Below are 16393 nucleotides of genomic sequence, written 5' to 3'. Positions count from 1 at the left end.
AAGTTTACAAGTGTAAGATTATTAGTAATAATTGTTTAATTTTATAAGGTGTAATTATTTAGTTTTATTATCTTGAGGAGGGTGCTATGTACTGACGCCGTAATTACGAGGTTGTTTTCCACTTGTTTTGTTTTTTCCTTTTTTAGGAATTTTTTATTTTCTTCTTATTTTCAACTTTATTTGAAGAATTATTTTGCTTTTCCGCGAGAAGAGTTAAGAGAGAAAGACATATCAACTTTATAATTTTGGTTTATCCACTCCAACGAAGTGTATAATCCTTTATTGTCAACAGAATATATCAAACTATATCCATTCCATTAAATGAGTAGCTCTGTTTTTACGTTGAAGGGGATTGATTAACTTATATCATAATGTTCCAAAAACAAAACAAAAACAGCTAAAATAATTAAAATTTTTGTCTTATTTAATAATAAATATTATATAAAGTAAATTTTGATTTTTTTTTTCCTTCTTCCTAACATTACTGAATTTATATGTATATTGTATAGCATTATGGGCTTTTTTTTCAATATATATCAAACTACATTTTTAAGGGTCCATATAACCACCATGTATACTAATAAAATTTCGTACTTTTTATACATACCCTCATTAGGAGAGGATAATTAATTTTAATTGATTCATTTGAAAAATATAAATTTATGTGTATACTAAAATTCAGTTATTAAATCAGATAATATAAATTTATAAATATTTATATTATTGATAGAAATAATTTTTTAATTAAATAATTAATTGTTAAAATAATCAAATTATAATAGGATAATCAAATTATAATAAAAAAATCAAAATTTATTTACAATTAGAATAATAATTTTTTATGAGATAATAAATATGTATTTTTATACACAATGATTGATTAGTGATTAATTTTTTATGTATTATTATTATTATTATTATTAAAAATTTATGAAAAACATGTTGTGCGTGATAAGTTAAATTAAATAGAATGGATGAATGCATGGGATGATGAAATGTGATTATTATGTTTATTTAATTATTTTATTTTAGTTGGTTTGTAACTTTGTATAAGAAGGAAGATTTAATTTAATTTACAATGAGAAATTAAATTATAATAATGTAATGAACCTTAATTGAAGGTTCTTTTCTATTTGATGAGCTAACCTAATTTAACATTGTCACATTGACTATTCAACTCCATCACATACTTACCTTGTAAGTAATTAGAAAATCAATGCCATGTGCCTTTGTAATATGCGTATACTATATCCTTCACATTAATACCAAGCAACTATATATAGTGATACCAGTGAAATCTGAAAGATTGTCCATGGTAATAGACCTATTTTTCTTGAACATTAAGATTCAATGAATCATTGTACAGTTAATTAAAACAATACAGAATAGTACAAATTAGTCAAAAATTAATATGCATACCTTTTTTTTTTTTTGTTATGATGGGTGATTTAATTTGAGCTATTATACATATTAATTACTATATTATGGTTATTTAATCAAAAGAATAATATTAATATATCATTATGATGAGGAATATTTAGAGCCTGTTTAGGTAATTTTCTAAAAAAATATTTTTTTTAGTTATTTTTTTAAAAAAATCTTATAAAAAAATAAAAGTAATTTTATGTTTTGATATCTCATATAAAAATATATTTTATTTATCAATTATGTTTAACTATAATAATATAAAAAAAATTGTTTATTTATTATATAAAAATATATTTTTTAAAAAAATCTTTATAAAAATGTAAATGGTAACTTTTAAAAAAATATTTTTTATTTTTACTACTAAAAATATTAAAAATTATTAAATATGTTAAAAAATAAAAAATATTTTTTTATTAAAATAAATAAAAAGATCGATTTTTTTTAATCAACATAATAGGACCTAAACAAGCACTAGTAATATATATAAAAAAGAATGAAGCTGCATGAAACGAACATGGTAGGTTTATTACGCCTTAAAGCAATGAAGTAAAATTAAAATTGAAGCTGATAATAATCATTGCCAAAAGTTACTTATTACAAGATATATGTTACCCCTTTTAAAAACTCTCTTTGTTAATAAGCAATAGAGGATATATAGGATCAATCAGAATGGGAAAATGGGATATTCCTATGTATTTCAAGATAAGAGTGACAAGTAATCAAAGTTTATAAGATATTCATGATAACTTTACCTAAACAAATTAAATAAAGAAAGTAATTCATAACCACCTTGAATTAATCGAGTAATTAATCCATTCGTTTGTTTAAATAAGTATTGAAAGTTCGAATTTCGTCTTATATCTTACAATAATTCATTAGTCAATAATAAACTACTATTAAATAGAATTCAAATATTGTCGAACTGAAAAATTCCGTAAACAACTTAAAAAAAAAAGCAATTAATGAAATTATTTAATTCATATGTATTTTCAGCATAAAAAATCATATAATATATTTAACTATGTATTATTGTACATTCTTTTAGCAAAAACTTTTTACTTAACTAATAACATATTATGTTAAAAATCCTACTAATTTAATCATAACGTAAAACGCTTTTAGAATTCAAGTGACTAGAAACTAATAATAACTCATCACATGCTTGGTTGTTACCCTTTGAGGTATCTAACTCTAACCGAGTGATAAAAATGTTAACACTATCATTGTTTTTGGGTCCCCTAGCATAGTATTTGATGGTTTGATTAATAGGGGAACCCTAGCCATAAAACCCCACCTGTCACAATTTAAACTTATCAATCCAACGCACACATTATAATAGTCATACTCACTTTTTAATATCCACTTTCAGTGGTGCATGAGCTGTTACCAATGCCTAAATGCTTGGTATACGAATTTTCCTTCTTCATACAATTTACAAATTCAATCACCATATACATATAAAGGTCATATATTCATTGCTACTTAATTTTTTTACAAATTTAATTTTAATACACTCATAGTAGTGGAGCTTAGTTAAGACAAAAAGGATCATGGACCCCCAAATTTTTTATAAAAAAATTATTTGTACTTTTTTAAAAGATAAAAAATAATTCAATTGACTTAAATACTTTACTATGAGTTAAAGTATCCAATAAATTCAAATAAACAACACTCTCTCTATCTTTAAGTTCAAATATAAAAAATTAGATATTTTTTATTTAATTTAATTTAATATTATTTTATATTTTATTATTTATTTAATTTAATTTTTATATGATAAAAAATAATAGAATATTCAATAAGTATTAATATTATTGTATTTATATAAATTGATAAAAAAATCAATAAATATTATAAATTTTAATATTTGTTCTTCTAACTTCTTCTTTTCATATTCTATAAGATATATATATATTCAAATTTTTATATAAAATAATAATGAAAAATCAAATAATCGATGCATTTTTTAAGAGGAAGGCTAATATTTAAGAAGAAAAACATATAATTTTTACAATATCAACACCTGTAGGTAGTTCTTCTACTTTAATGAATCATGAAAAAAATGAGATACAACCTTCAAAAGTTCAAAAAGTTACATCTGATGAGTTTGACCTTAATTTTTTGAAACGAGACCCCTGAAAAACGACTTTAAATTTGGCAATATCACCCAAACCAGAGATATGAGATTAGACGAGCTTATCTTAAATGGGATCCATATCAAAAGCATTTTGACAATTATCTTCTATCTGGCCTCCCAAAATTTTGTTTCAAGTTCTGCCACTGACTCATAGTATAATACATATACATTTAATTACGTAATATCACATCAATAAAAATAACTACTTTTTACATTAACTGTATAAATGATCATTCAAAAGAACAGATATAATTGCACGACTATATAAAATACTTTATACTATCAGTATATCAAAATTAAACTCATTTTTTATTAACAATAATCCAAGACACGTTAATTTTGTATTATCAATATTTTCTTAAGAATTTTGTTAATCGACACACAATAAGTTCCGAATGAAAATAATTACATATATTTTTTAAATTTTTAGTAGTATTATTTTATTTTAAAAATATTTGATAAAAAAAATAATTAGCCAAAATTAATTAGAATTTATCTTATTTATCAATAATTAATGAATATTAAATAAAATAAATTTTAATTTTTTTTATTTTTCTAATATTATTGATTATTTTTAGTGTATTAAAGTTTTAATTTTCATTTTTTGTAAATTTGAAACTTTGGATTAAAAATAAAATACACAATAATTAGCAAAACTTTTTATTTTCATCAATGTATGAACATTGCATGTTCTCCCAACATTTAATTGAGTACATATGTATGATATGATTCTACCATGGTACCAAGTCAACGGTTGAAGTCAACAATTAAATGCAACCAACATTAATTGTTATAGATTTTAATTTTTAGTGGGGATTTTTTCTTCTTTGGAGGATACTACACTTGACTAATGTGCACCACAGGTCCACATGTGGGTGCATGTGGATGCTTTTTTCTTTTTTCTTCAAAAGTTGAATTAATGACTAATTAGAATCCTCTCTAACATTGTATTAATCTATAATATTCAGTGAGCCGTTAGATCAAATTTTTCCTTTGTGAAGACAACATCAGTGTGGAGACTGTCTTTTTCTTCATGTGGGCCACCTTAGCTTGGCTTTTTTTAAATTTAAGAACTAATTTACTTTTTAATTTATGAAATATTGTAAAATTTTAATATAAGCAAATTTGTTAAAATAATAAGAGAATGCATGAATATTGCTATTGCTATTAATTTTGGCTAAAATTTTTATATATAAATAATTTTAATATGAAATACAAAAATATTTTATTATTTTAGTGTTCTACATAGTTGTGGTGATAGCACAAAACGTCATTGACGTTTTATAAAAAAAATATATTTTTAAATTATAAAAAAATAAAACGTTACTAACGTTTTGTAATAAAAAATATTATTTTAATTATTAAAATACAAAATATCACTGACGTTTTGTTAAAAAAAAATTATTTTAATTAAAGAAACACAAATCGTCACTGACGTTTTGTAAATGGCCATAATAGTATTTAACACACAATTTGATTTATGAGGAAAGATTTCACCTCTAATAATATAATATTAAAAAGAAAAAGTTCATTAATTTTACTTTTTTTTTTATAAATTCATACAAATATACAATGCAAAAAATCACATGTGAAGTGATATTATAAAAAATAAGAGTGGTAATATTATTTTTCAAATAATAATTATGTTATATTTTAATTAAAATTTTAAATTGTAAATCTTAAAAATAATATATATATATATATATATATATATATATATATATATATATATATATATATATACACGAAAAAACATTTTCAAAATAAAAAGTTATTCATTAATTAATTAATCATTGTTAATTACTATTATTTAGGGTTTTCTAGTTAGTAGTATTTTTAGAGTTCTTATAAATATTTTTCAAAATTAATTACTAGTTTTAATAATAAAAATATAAAAAGTTTAAAATGCTAAATGTCTCTTTCTCTCTCTATAATTCTTTAATTCCTCAAAACTTTTAAATTAATTATTTCCGTGCAAATAAAACATCTAATTTTTTGTGGCCATTTTTCGGTTAGAGAATTTCTTCTTTCTCTTTCGTCACGTTCTATTTAATACTTGCTCTAATTTTTTTATATTTTAATAATACTCTATTAGTATATTTCCATCTCACCTTTCTTTTTTTAATTTTTTCTTTTACCTATTCCATTCTTTTACAAAATATTAAATTATTAATACACATGCATGTTTTTCTTAAACATTTCTGGCGTCTTATTTAATGACACCTATTATTATTATAATTACGGCTTTAGAATTACTCAACAGAGAAATGTTTGAAGCTTTATAAGCAACGAAAAATACATTATAACTTGAAACATTATAATTTTATTTAGCTAAAACTTTTTACATTAGTAAAGATACTGCAAAAAAAAAATTAATGACATTAATAATGCGGCCGTTTTATAAATCCGCCGTAATATTTGGATATTATGATATATTATTTTAATTTAGATGTGAATTCTCTAAATTTTGAATTTTACTTGAGAGAGTAAAGTTTGATCTTTTACCATTTATTTCATAGGTGGAACCAAGAAAAAATATGAGAGAGAAATTATTCAAGACTGAAAAATCAAACTTTATTCTCTAAAGTAAAATTCAAAATTTAAAGGATCTAAATCCTATTATTTTATTGCAGTAATTAGTTTGCGTAAAATGGCTATAACGTATGAAGCACAGACACTTCGTTGAGTTACCGTATTTGCGTGGCGGACACATTTCGGACACGACACTCATCGACACTCGTTCAACACGCGTATCTACCGTGTCCAACCGTGTCTTAATAAAAAAAAAAATTCGAACACATTTAGACACACCTAATGCCTAAATACTATCACGTGTCAGCGTGTCCAACTTTATTCTTAACATGTATTCTTGAAATGAGTTTAAAAATAATATATAATATTATTTATTAAAACAAAAAATATTTTAAATACTTTTATAGTTAAAAGAAGACATAAAAAACAATTAAAAAATTATTTTATATTTTAATACCAATAAAATATAAAAAATTCATTATAATTTATCTAAAAATACTTTATATTTTATATATATATCGTGTCCCCGTATTTTATAAGATTTTAAAATTTGTGTATTCGCATATTCCATATCGTATCATATCCCTTATCTGTGTGGTGTCCATGCATCATAACCTATAACAAGAGTGCTATAATAACGAGCTAAAATATTATTAGCCAAACTCTAATTTGTTACATTTAATTGTTGGATACATACAACTTGGTTTCAGCCTACAGCAAGCAAAATGCTATACATAATATAATATTAGAATTAAATTAGATGATAATAATTTTGAAAAAGACCAGAAATATTTCAGCTTAACCAATAATAAGCCCGCAGGTAACTTCCAAGTTCCAACATAATTATTATAGCTCCGAAACAATAGAACAAGCAAACGCATAAAATGACTTTATATATTTTTAAATAATTATTCACTACAAGACTTTTTTTTATAAACAAGTTTAAATAAATTAATTCTATTAAGTACTAACAAAACTCACTTACATAACGCCCATGTAAAATTAAATTGTTTTTCTTTGTATTTTTTTTTTCCGCATTTCTCCTGTAACGTTTACCCAATATTAAAATCACGCCGTTTTTTTTTTTTTTTTTTGTGTTTTTTCTTTTTTTTTATTTAATTTTTTTTATTAAAAGAATAAAATAAAAAAAATTTTAAAAAGTAAAATAAGAAGAAAAATATAAATAAAAAAAGACTATAATGATAAAAAAAAAAAGAAGAAAAAGCAACAAAAAATAAAGAGGGAGAAGAGGAAGGAATTTGAATTATGCAAAACTTATCAATATAAATACACTGAAATTACTCAATAATAACATATAAATGTCTTAGTTTTATACCAAAATTTGTTACAAATAGACAAAAATATTTTCTTTAATACTGCAGTTTTTTTCTTCTTCTTTTTTTTTTTCTTATTTCTTTTTTTTAGTTGAATAAATGTAAATTCATCATCTTCCAAGTAAGTTTGCAGTATTATGTGTTTTTTCTTCTTCTTTATTTGATTTTTTTTGTTTTTATTCTTATTAAGAGAGTAAAACAAAAAAAAACTTGAAAAAATTCTATGGCAAAAATTTTGGATCAGATAACGTCATCAATATGTCAAAAATTTTACGATAACGATAACAATCAATAATGACGATAACAACGGCGATACGTATAAGAAGACGACGACGATGACTATAACGATGATGATCATTACGAGCGATGAAGATAATGGAAGAGAAGGAGGAAAAGAAAAGAGGTGACGAAAGTCCAATAAAAAAGAAGGAGAAAGAGGAGGAGGAGAAAGATGTAGCGTTGGTGATGACGATAACAAAAGAAAAAAAATAATAAAAGAAGAAGAAAAAGAAGTATCAATAGTGATAAAGAAGAAGAAAAAGGAGAAGGAAAAAAATTTACGGCACAAAGAGATGAGTATAAATAACTTGTTGGACTTATTTATTTTACTATTTTTATTTTCAAAAAAAAATACAATAATTAATTCAAAAAATTACTTTCTATTATTTCATAATTCATCTTATATATATAAAAATATAAAAATGAACATTCCAAAAATATTTCTCATATTTTAACAAAAACTGTTTGCAATTATCTAATTAAGTCTAATATAAAAATTTAATTACAAAATTTTAAAATTTAAAGACCTAATTTTTTAAGCCAATTTTTCAATATATTAGTTTTTTGTGTATTTTTAATACTTTTTTATTCAAAGAATACTATTTGAAAACATATACATATTAGCACGATTCATTTGTTAAAATTAAATAATATCGGAATGGCGTTTTGGGATACATTTCTTAATCTCAAAGCATGCCATGATTATTTTTGCAACCAGCTTAATTAAATTAAATGACATTGCGTAATTATTTCCACAAACGAAAATAATAATTAAGCTATATTATTATACTAAATAAATGAAACTTGTGAGGCAACATGTACTTGCTTCCGGATTTAGTAAGAAGTCTACTTCGAAATGTCACTTATGAATTATGATTATATTTAAGTTAAATTAAGTACTTCTGAATAATAAAAAGCATTAATTAACTTAATAAATACAAAGTTTTATATTAGAACTTTTTATCCAATAATTTTATTAATGACTATGTTACGTATACATTAAAATCAATCATCAATATAAAATATATATTAAAAATAAATTAAATTATATATTAATAATTAATTTTAATGATTAATTTTAATATACTAATAATAATATTTTTGCTCTACTAAACACCAAATAATTATTAAGGCCCCAACCAAATTCCGTTGACTATGGCAAACCGACTTTGTGGACTGATATATGGCCCATATCTTCAATCATAGAGATAAATAAATAAATTGATTTCAATTTTCAAACACCCCCCCCCCCTCTCTTTTTTTTTTTTTTTTATGGATTAGTCAAAGCATGATTAAGTCACTAAATCGTGAAAGTGTAACACAAACCAAATATAATATGTAATTATATTTCTCTTCTTTTCTTATTTTTTCACCTTATATATATGACTTTCATCATAATCATAATTATAAATTAAAGTTGACGGTGAGAATCGAAATTGCATGCATGACTCCACCACCCCTTTATAATTTATATAATATTTAGAATAATACAGCTATTATTTTGCAATGACGCATAGCTATTAGTAAAGCCAAAAACTAAAACTTTATTCTGAAGGATCAATTAATTTATTAAAATGCAAAGAAAATTTGAAAAACATAAATAAGATCCAAACTAAACACAATTCATCAATAGTTCTAGCAGTGATCAAAATCCGATCCGAATCTAAAGCATATTTAATTTTAGGTTTAATTACTCTGTTAGTCCTTATAGTTTTACAATTTTTTTTTAATTAGGTCCTTATATTTTTTTTCTTTCAATTGAGTCCTTATACTAAATTTTTTTTAATTAAGTTCCTACACTTTTTTTTTCTTTTATTTAATTTGAGTTCCTGTACCAAATTTTTTTTATTGAATCTCTATAAAATTAAATCAATTACTGCTAAAAGGGACCTAATTGAAAAAATAATTGCTACAAAACCCAATAAAAAGGAAAATAAGTATAAGGACCTAATTAAAAATTTCGCAAAACTATAAAGATCAATAGAATAATTATATTTTATCAGGTTTAAGTGTATTATTTTTTATCCGGTATTTTTTTTTTAGTTTAAATTTAATTAAACTAAATTTAAACTCGGTCTAATCTGACTTATGTACACCCTAATCATTAGTTTAATATATGATTAATTTCTTATATAGTGTTCCATGCACACGTGTGATTGTGCAAGTACACATTATTGTCACATAAATCCAATCCAAAATTCCAGACAAATAAAGAAAGGCAAAAGAGAAACTCTCATTTTGATACATATATTAATTTATAAAATTACAAAATAATGTGGAGACAATTTCCTTTATTTTTTTTTGGTGGTGTAGGGGAGACAAAATAATTTAAAAAAAGAAACAACCATGGATGAGGTTGACAAGGTACCTAATATCGTCCCCAGCACCTCTTTGGATCCAAGTCACTTTGAATTTGATTGCTGAAGGACTTAAAAGAAATTGTTTACACTCAATTTTGTCCAATTAGGGTTTTAGTTTGTTTTTATTTCGTTCATGTCTTCTTTTTGGTGAAATTTTTATTTAATTAATTTTTATATAGAATGGTAAAAAAATATTATTTTTAATTAAGAGTAGTTAGAGGTCAAGTCTAAAAAATTTATTACTGTGGGTTCATGTGTTTGAAACTTTGAAATGTTTGTGTGATTTTATTCATCATTTGACCTGTACCAAACATAGCTTTAAAAGGCAATTTGATAATAGTAGAATTTGTCATAAAATATTATAGATGACATTTTTACTTATTATCGATGTTTGTCAACTAAAGTGAAATCTTTTTATTTGGTAGGTAAATTAGGGTAATTAAAAAGGTCAAACAAAACAAAAGCAAACCACAAGCTAAATCTAGAGAGAGATTAAATTAAAACAAGCTATATGCACATGCTAATCCATTGTATTTTAATTTCCTAATTTTTTTATTTCTCCTTATATTTTTTTAATATAATCTAGTATGTTAATGACTAATTTAATTTCTTAAGAATCAGACTTCTATATTTAAAGATTTGTTATTAATTAATGAACTACTATATGTATAAAATAAAATTTAAATTTCTAACACTTATTTAAAGGAATAAATAAATTAATCATAGAAGTTTTACTGTAGTTGCTTATAATAGAAAAATAGTACAAATAAAAAAAAACAAAAAAATATATTTATTACTCTAAACCAACGATCGGTGAGTCTTGAAACACAAGTAACAAAGAAAAAATCTTACATTACAAATTTTACTAAATCTAAGACTGAATTACTGAATCACAATGCTTAAACTCTTAACTAACTTATTGAACTCTATTTATATACAATATGTATATATTAGTTAACAACACTGTATAAGCTACCCGAATTTGTTAACCATTAATAATACTTGTTGAGTCATTCTTTATTGTGACCTCATCCTTTAACTTGATCTCAGCCTTAATAACTCCCTATATCTCAAGTTCAAGTTGCATTTAGATACAACTTTAAACTTGAGTTTAAGTCTGTCAAAAATTGCAAATGAAAGGAACTTTGTCAAAATATGAACAATTTGTTCAATTCCTGTATATGCACAAGTTGCAATGTATTATTATTCTAAACCTTCTCTCTCCCTACTTGAGTATTTAACTGAAAATATTTAGTTTTATCATATAAAATTGAATTTGCAATTAGAAAGACAGTACTCATGTTACTACAAAAGATGGTGGGAATTGTGGACAGTGCAAATTTGAATTCACTCAATAGATTTTTTGCCCATTTAATTTCGAATTTGAATTCTTTAAATTTTGAATTTCATTTTAGAGGATAAAATTTAATCTCTTTCTATTTATTTCATAGGTGAGACAAAAAAAAAATATGAGAGAGAAATTATTTAAAGATAAAATATCAAACTTTATCCTTTAAAATAAAAAATTAAAATTTAAAAGATCCAAATTTTTTAATTTCTATTTCACAAGCTACTAAATTGCAAAACACTGCCTCAGTAGAAGATGATTTAGAAATTAGGGCTGTACATGGAATCGAATGAAGTCGGTTCGCCTTGATTTGAATCCAGCCCAAAATAATGATCGAGTCTATATATAAATTTAGGACCGAAAGAGTTTTAATTTTCTAATATTTTAACAAAAAATTATAAGATATTAATATTTTTGTCATGAAACTATTTATCTCAATAGATTAAATTGGTGGGAGAAAATGCAAGTTTTCTAATATTTCGATGAAACACTATAAAATATTAATATTTTTGTCATAATTTTTTTTAAAGATTAAATTAGTAAAAAAATATACATAAATGATTATATTTCAAATTTTGTCATATATTTTACTAACTAAAATTATCAACTTTAAAATCAAATTTTGAAATTTATAATTTTTTTTTATCAAATTTTAAATAAAAAAGTTAAAAATATGGAAAATAAATTAAACACCAAATTAAATAAGATCGATTATAATAATTATATACAAATATTAACTGACTACTATTTTTTCTTGCATTTATTTTATATATAAATCAACACTACTAAACGACTCTTTAATATTTCACTAAAATAATATAGTCTCCTAATATCTCCCATGACTACAAATATTATCTTAATTAAGTATGTCAAAACATTAGAAATAGAAAAAAACATTTTGATAGAAACCTACCCCCCTAAAAAAAAAGTAAACACCTAATTTGGTTTTGTCCATTTGTATGAAGGACAAAGTGATTTTTGTCCAAAAAAGAGGGACACTTCGACCCTCAACTTTTTTATTTTGGGACAATACGGTCCCTCTTTTAAAAAATTCACTAAATAATAATAACAATTAGTTTTGTGGGAAGTTTTATTTGTATTTTGTGGGGTTTTAAACCCCCATAAACTATTAATAACTTTGTTTTTCAAAAATTTCTTCCTCAATGGTGGTTAAGTAAAGAAAAACCATTGATAAAAATAATGTCACAAAAAAAAGTAATTATAGTACAATACTTTTTAAAAAAAAAAAATAACATCGAATAAAAAATGAAAGAAGAGAACTTTAATGTTGATAATATTGGTATTAGTGATGATGATGGTAAAGGAGATAATGATGATGATAAAGTATAGTTACACAATAAAAATAATAGAGGTATGAGTGATAATAATGAGGATGAAAAAGATAATGGTAGTAGTGGTAGTAATTGGTTATATTATTGAAAAGATTTTTGTGGGGTTTAAAACCCCCACAAAATACAAATAAAATCCCCATAAAACTAATTTTTATTATTATTTATTGAATTTTTTAATAGAGAAACCATATTGTCCCAAAATAAAAGGTTAAAGGTTAAAGTGTCTCTTTTTTTTTTTACAGAAATCGCTTTATCCTTCGTAAAAATGGACAAGGAATAGAATTGGGTCTTTACTCCTAAAAAAAATAAAAAAATTCTACAAATAAAGCTGCAGTGCTAGTCTATTTTTTAGTAATTAATAGAATATGATGAAATAGTGAAGTCCACAGAAAAAAAGGGAAGAAAATCACATTAGCACTAAATAAAAGGGGAAAGTGAAAACCATTGAAAATAACGGGTGAGAAACTATGAAGGATGGTAGCCACAAACAAAAGGGAAAAAACGTGTCTATGGTGGACCCAAAGAAAGCTACATACAATCACAATTCACAAATTATCACTCACCCCTTTGCCTTTCGGAATAAAAATATTCAAAAGTAATGTCACAAGAGGTTTTTTTTAATAAATATAATTTTATATTGTAACTTTGTTTTTTTTGTAACATTGATATTTTTTTTAGTGATTAATAGTGACGACAGTCCAAACCGTTGCTACTTGCTACTACCCTACCTTCTATGTGAGGGAACCAATATAGATTTTTCATTTTTGAATTTTGAATACACACATTTGGAAGTAAACAAACTCCGCGAAGAACATTTTTATTTCTTTAGCTAGTGCAAGAGGGTTTTTTTTTTTTTTTTTTTAATTAGGAGTAAGACTCAAACTTACAATTTTTAGGTAAATATAAAAAATGTATGTCATTTTAATTATAACTCATTAACTAATTAGTATAACAGTTTAGATTTCATTAGTTCTAATCTTATTAATCCAATAAGTTACTTCAATGGATAAAAACAGTTGGGTAGCATTTATAAATTGAAGGTTACTAATTATAAGACCAAACATTACAAAAAAATAACAAATTATCGATAAAATGATCAACATATTTTGTTTCTTTTATCGCTAAATTTTTATTTATCAAGGATTTACCGACAAATATCTACATTGATAAAAAAATTTGTTGGTAATATTTTACCAATAATTTTTCTGCGAGTAAATTATAGTCAAATTTTGTTTTTTTGTCAATAAATTTTTTTTTATAATTGACTTATAGATTTGACTAAAGTATCAAATTTTTTGACGAATTTTTTTCATCAGTAATAAATTTTTATTTTATCAACGAATTTTTCTTGAATAATTGAGTTACAAATTTATCAAAATATCAAGGTTTTTTTTTTTTCATAAAATAGCATCGGATTACTTTTTTTATTTATTTTTCTTTGCCAAATAAACCTGCATTCATACACTATAACTATGAATCATCCAAAATTTAATAAATGACTTCTAATACATTCTATATACTTCCCTTATTTATATACAATTGAATATTTAGAAATTAAATTTGTAACGATAAACATTTTTAGGTAATCGACTTAATTAATATATATTAAATATAAGGTTAAGTACAATTTTAATCTCTAAAGTATAGGTTGAAAATTTTTTTTGTTCCCAACCTTTTTTGTATACAAAATTGTCCCTAAAGTTTAAAACTAAGTTTTAAAATCGTCTTTTTTACTTAAATCTTAAAATTTTGGACCAAATTAGCCATGATAAAAAAATATAAAATAAAATAAGAGAAGGAGAGTATTTCTACTCCTACGAAAGGAGAATGGAAGAAAAAGAAGAAGGGAAAAGAGAAGAAGAAGAAGAAGCTATTCACAATCTACTTCTGCCTCCGTTTCCGCCGCCAAAAATTTAAAACTAAGTTAAACCTTAGGAACCCTTTTGTATGCAAAAAAATGTTAGGGACAAAAAAAAAATTCGACCTATATCTTATAAATTAAAATCATACTTAACCCTTAAATATATATTATAATATCATATTAAAATCAAGTGCATATTTAACTTATTTTTCCAAAAATCTACAATACATGAACATTTTTCTAACAAATTATAAAAGCTATATATATAAACAAAAATCTAAATTATTATAATACAATCCCAGCTCTAGAAGATGTTAATATATATAGCTATAAATGGCACAATCAAATAATTATATCTTTCATTATTATATACTAATATTCAAATTTTCAAATAAAACTCCATACTAATTTATATTTGATGATATGATTAAATATAATACTATTAACTAATTATGTAAATTTCCTGTCTCAATTGATCAAAAATAGAAAAATTATATATAATATTATATTTTTTGGACAATGTGAATGTACTAATTATCAAAAGACAAAAAGGAACAGCCAGGTATGACTAAGAAATCCTGTGGGGATGTCATTGATAGGATCATAGTATTATCCGTTCAAACTGCAACAAATGCTTCTAATTTGAACTAACCACTACTATAAACAAATGATAATTATTTAATAATTATTTAACTTTTTCTTTATATATATGCTATTAGATAGTGTTTGTTTTTAGAGATTGGAATTGAAATTAGAAGACTAAGACTTAGTATTGTATTTGGTGGTTAGAAACTGAAACTAATATTTCGGTTTCGAAACACACAATTTTAATTCTTTCAGTATTTTCGGAAAGTGAAAACATAGAAGACTGAAATTTTTGATAATGGAGACTGAAGTTTTAATAATATTTTTTCTTAAAATAAAATACTCTCCTTTAACTTTCTAAATTTTAAATTTACCTCTCAATCACCATATTTATTTTAAACTAAATATAACTCACTCTCAATTTATTTTACACCAAATACGATACAGAGACTTAATTTTGTCTCTCACTCTCAATCTCTCAGTATCTATCTTTTTTCTAAACGCAGTCTTAGAGATTAATTCATACTGAATTCAAATGTTATTTAAAAATTTGACTAATAAATTAATACATACATATTTTTATAAATTGTTAAATTTGATTGGACGACGTTCGTTAATAATGTATGTAAAATAATTTTACATCCTTAAAGAAAATTAATTAGGTAAACTCTTAAATGATTAATGAAATGAATTTTTTTTTTAAAGAAACTTGTTTGTTATTATATGTTCCTACTTCCTAACCCTAATTTGTCGTCATGTTATAAAATAAGCCGTCTAACTTTTCAATGTAGATTGAGCTTTCCGTCCAAATAGTTAACTTTTTGTTCATTTTATTAAAATATTGGATAATCATATATATGTATGGTTTTTTAATTTACAAGCATTGATATTTTTGGAGCATTTTCTTTGTCTTATATAGGTTTAGGGTGAAGCACTACTCTCCCACCAATGTGTGAGTCTATATCACTATGGCAATAAAAATAAATAAATAAAGTTAAGCACCTAATATTTTCTATTGTGGGTTAATCTCTAAGCTGTCATCAACATTAATCAATTAATTTAATTTTTGACCTACCCGACAACACTATCTAGTGGATTTTTTCTGGTTTGGTAATGACGAAGATAATTAACTTAAAATTCGTTACTTGTTCTTAGGACAATTGATTATCAGAAGAGA

This window comes from Arachis hypogaea, chromosome 12 (assembly GCF_003086295.3).
Source record: "Arachis hypogaea cultivar Tifrunner chromosome 12, arahy.Tifrunner.gnm2.J5K5, whole genome shotgun sequence".
Taxonomy (NCBI): Eukaryota; Viridiplantae; Streptophyta; class Magnoliopsida; order Fabales; family Fabaceae; genus Arachis; species Arachis hypogaea.
This window is presented reverse-complemented; position numbering follows the sequence as displayed.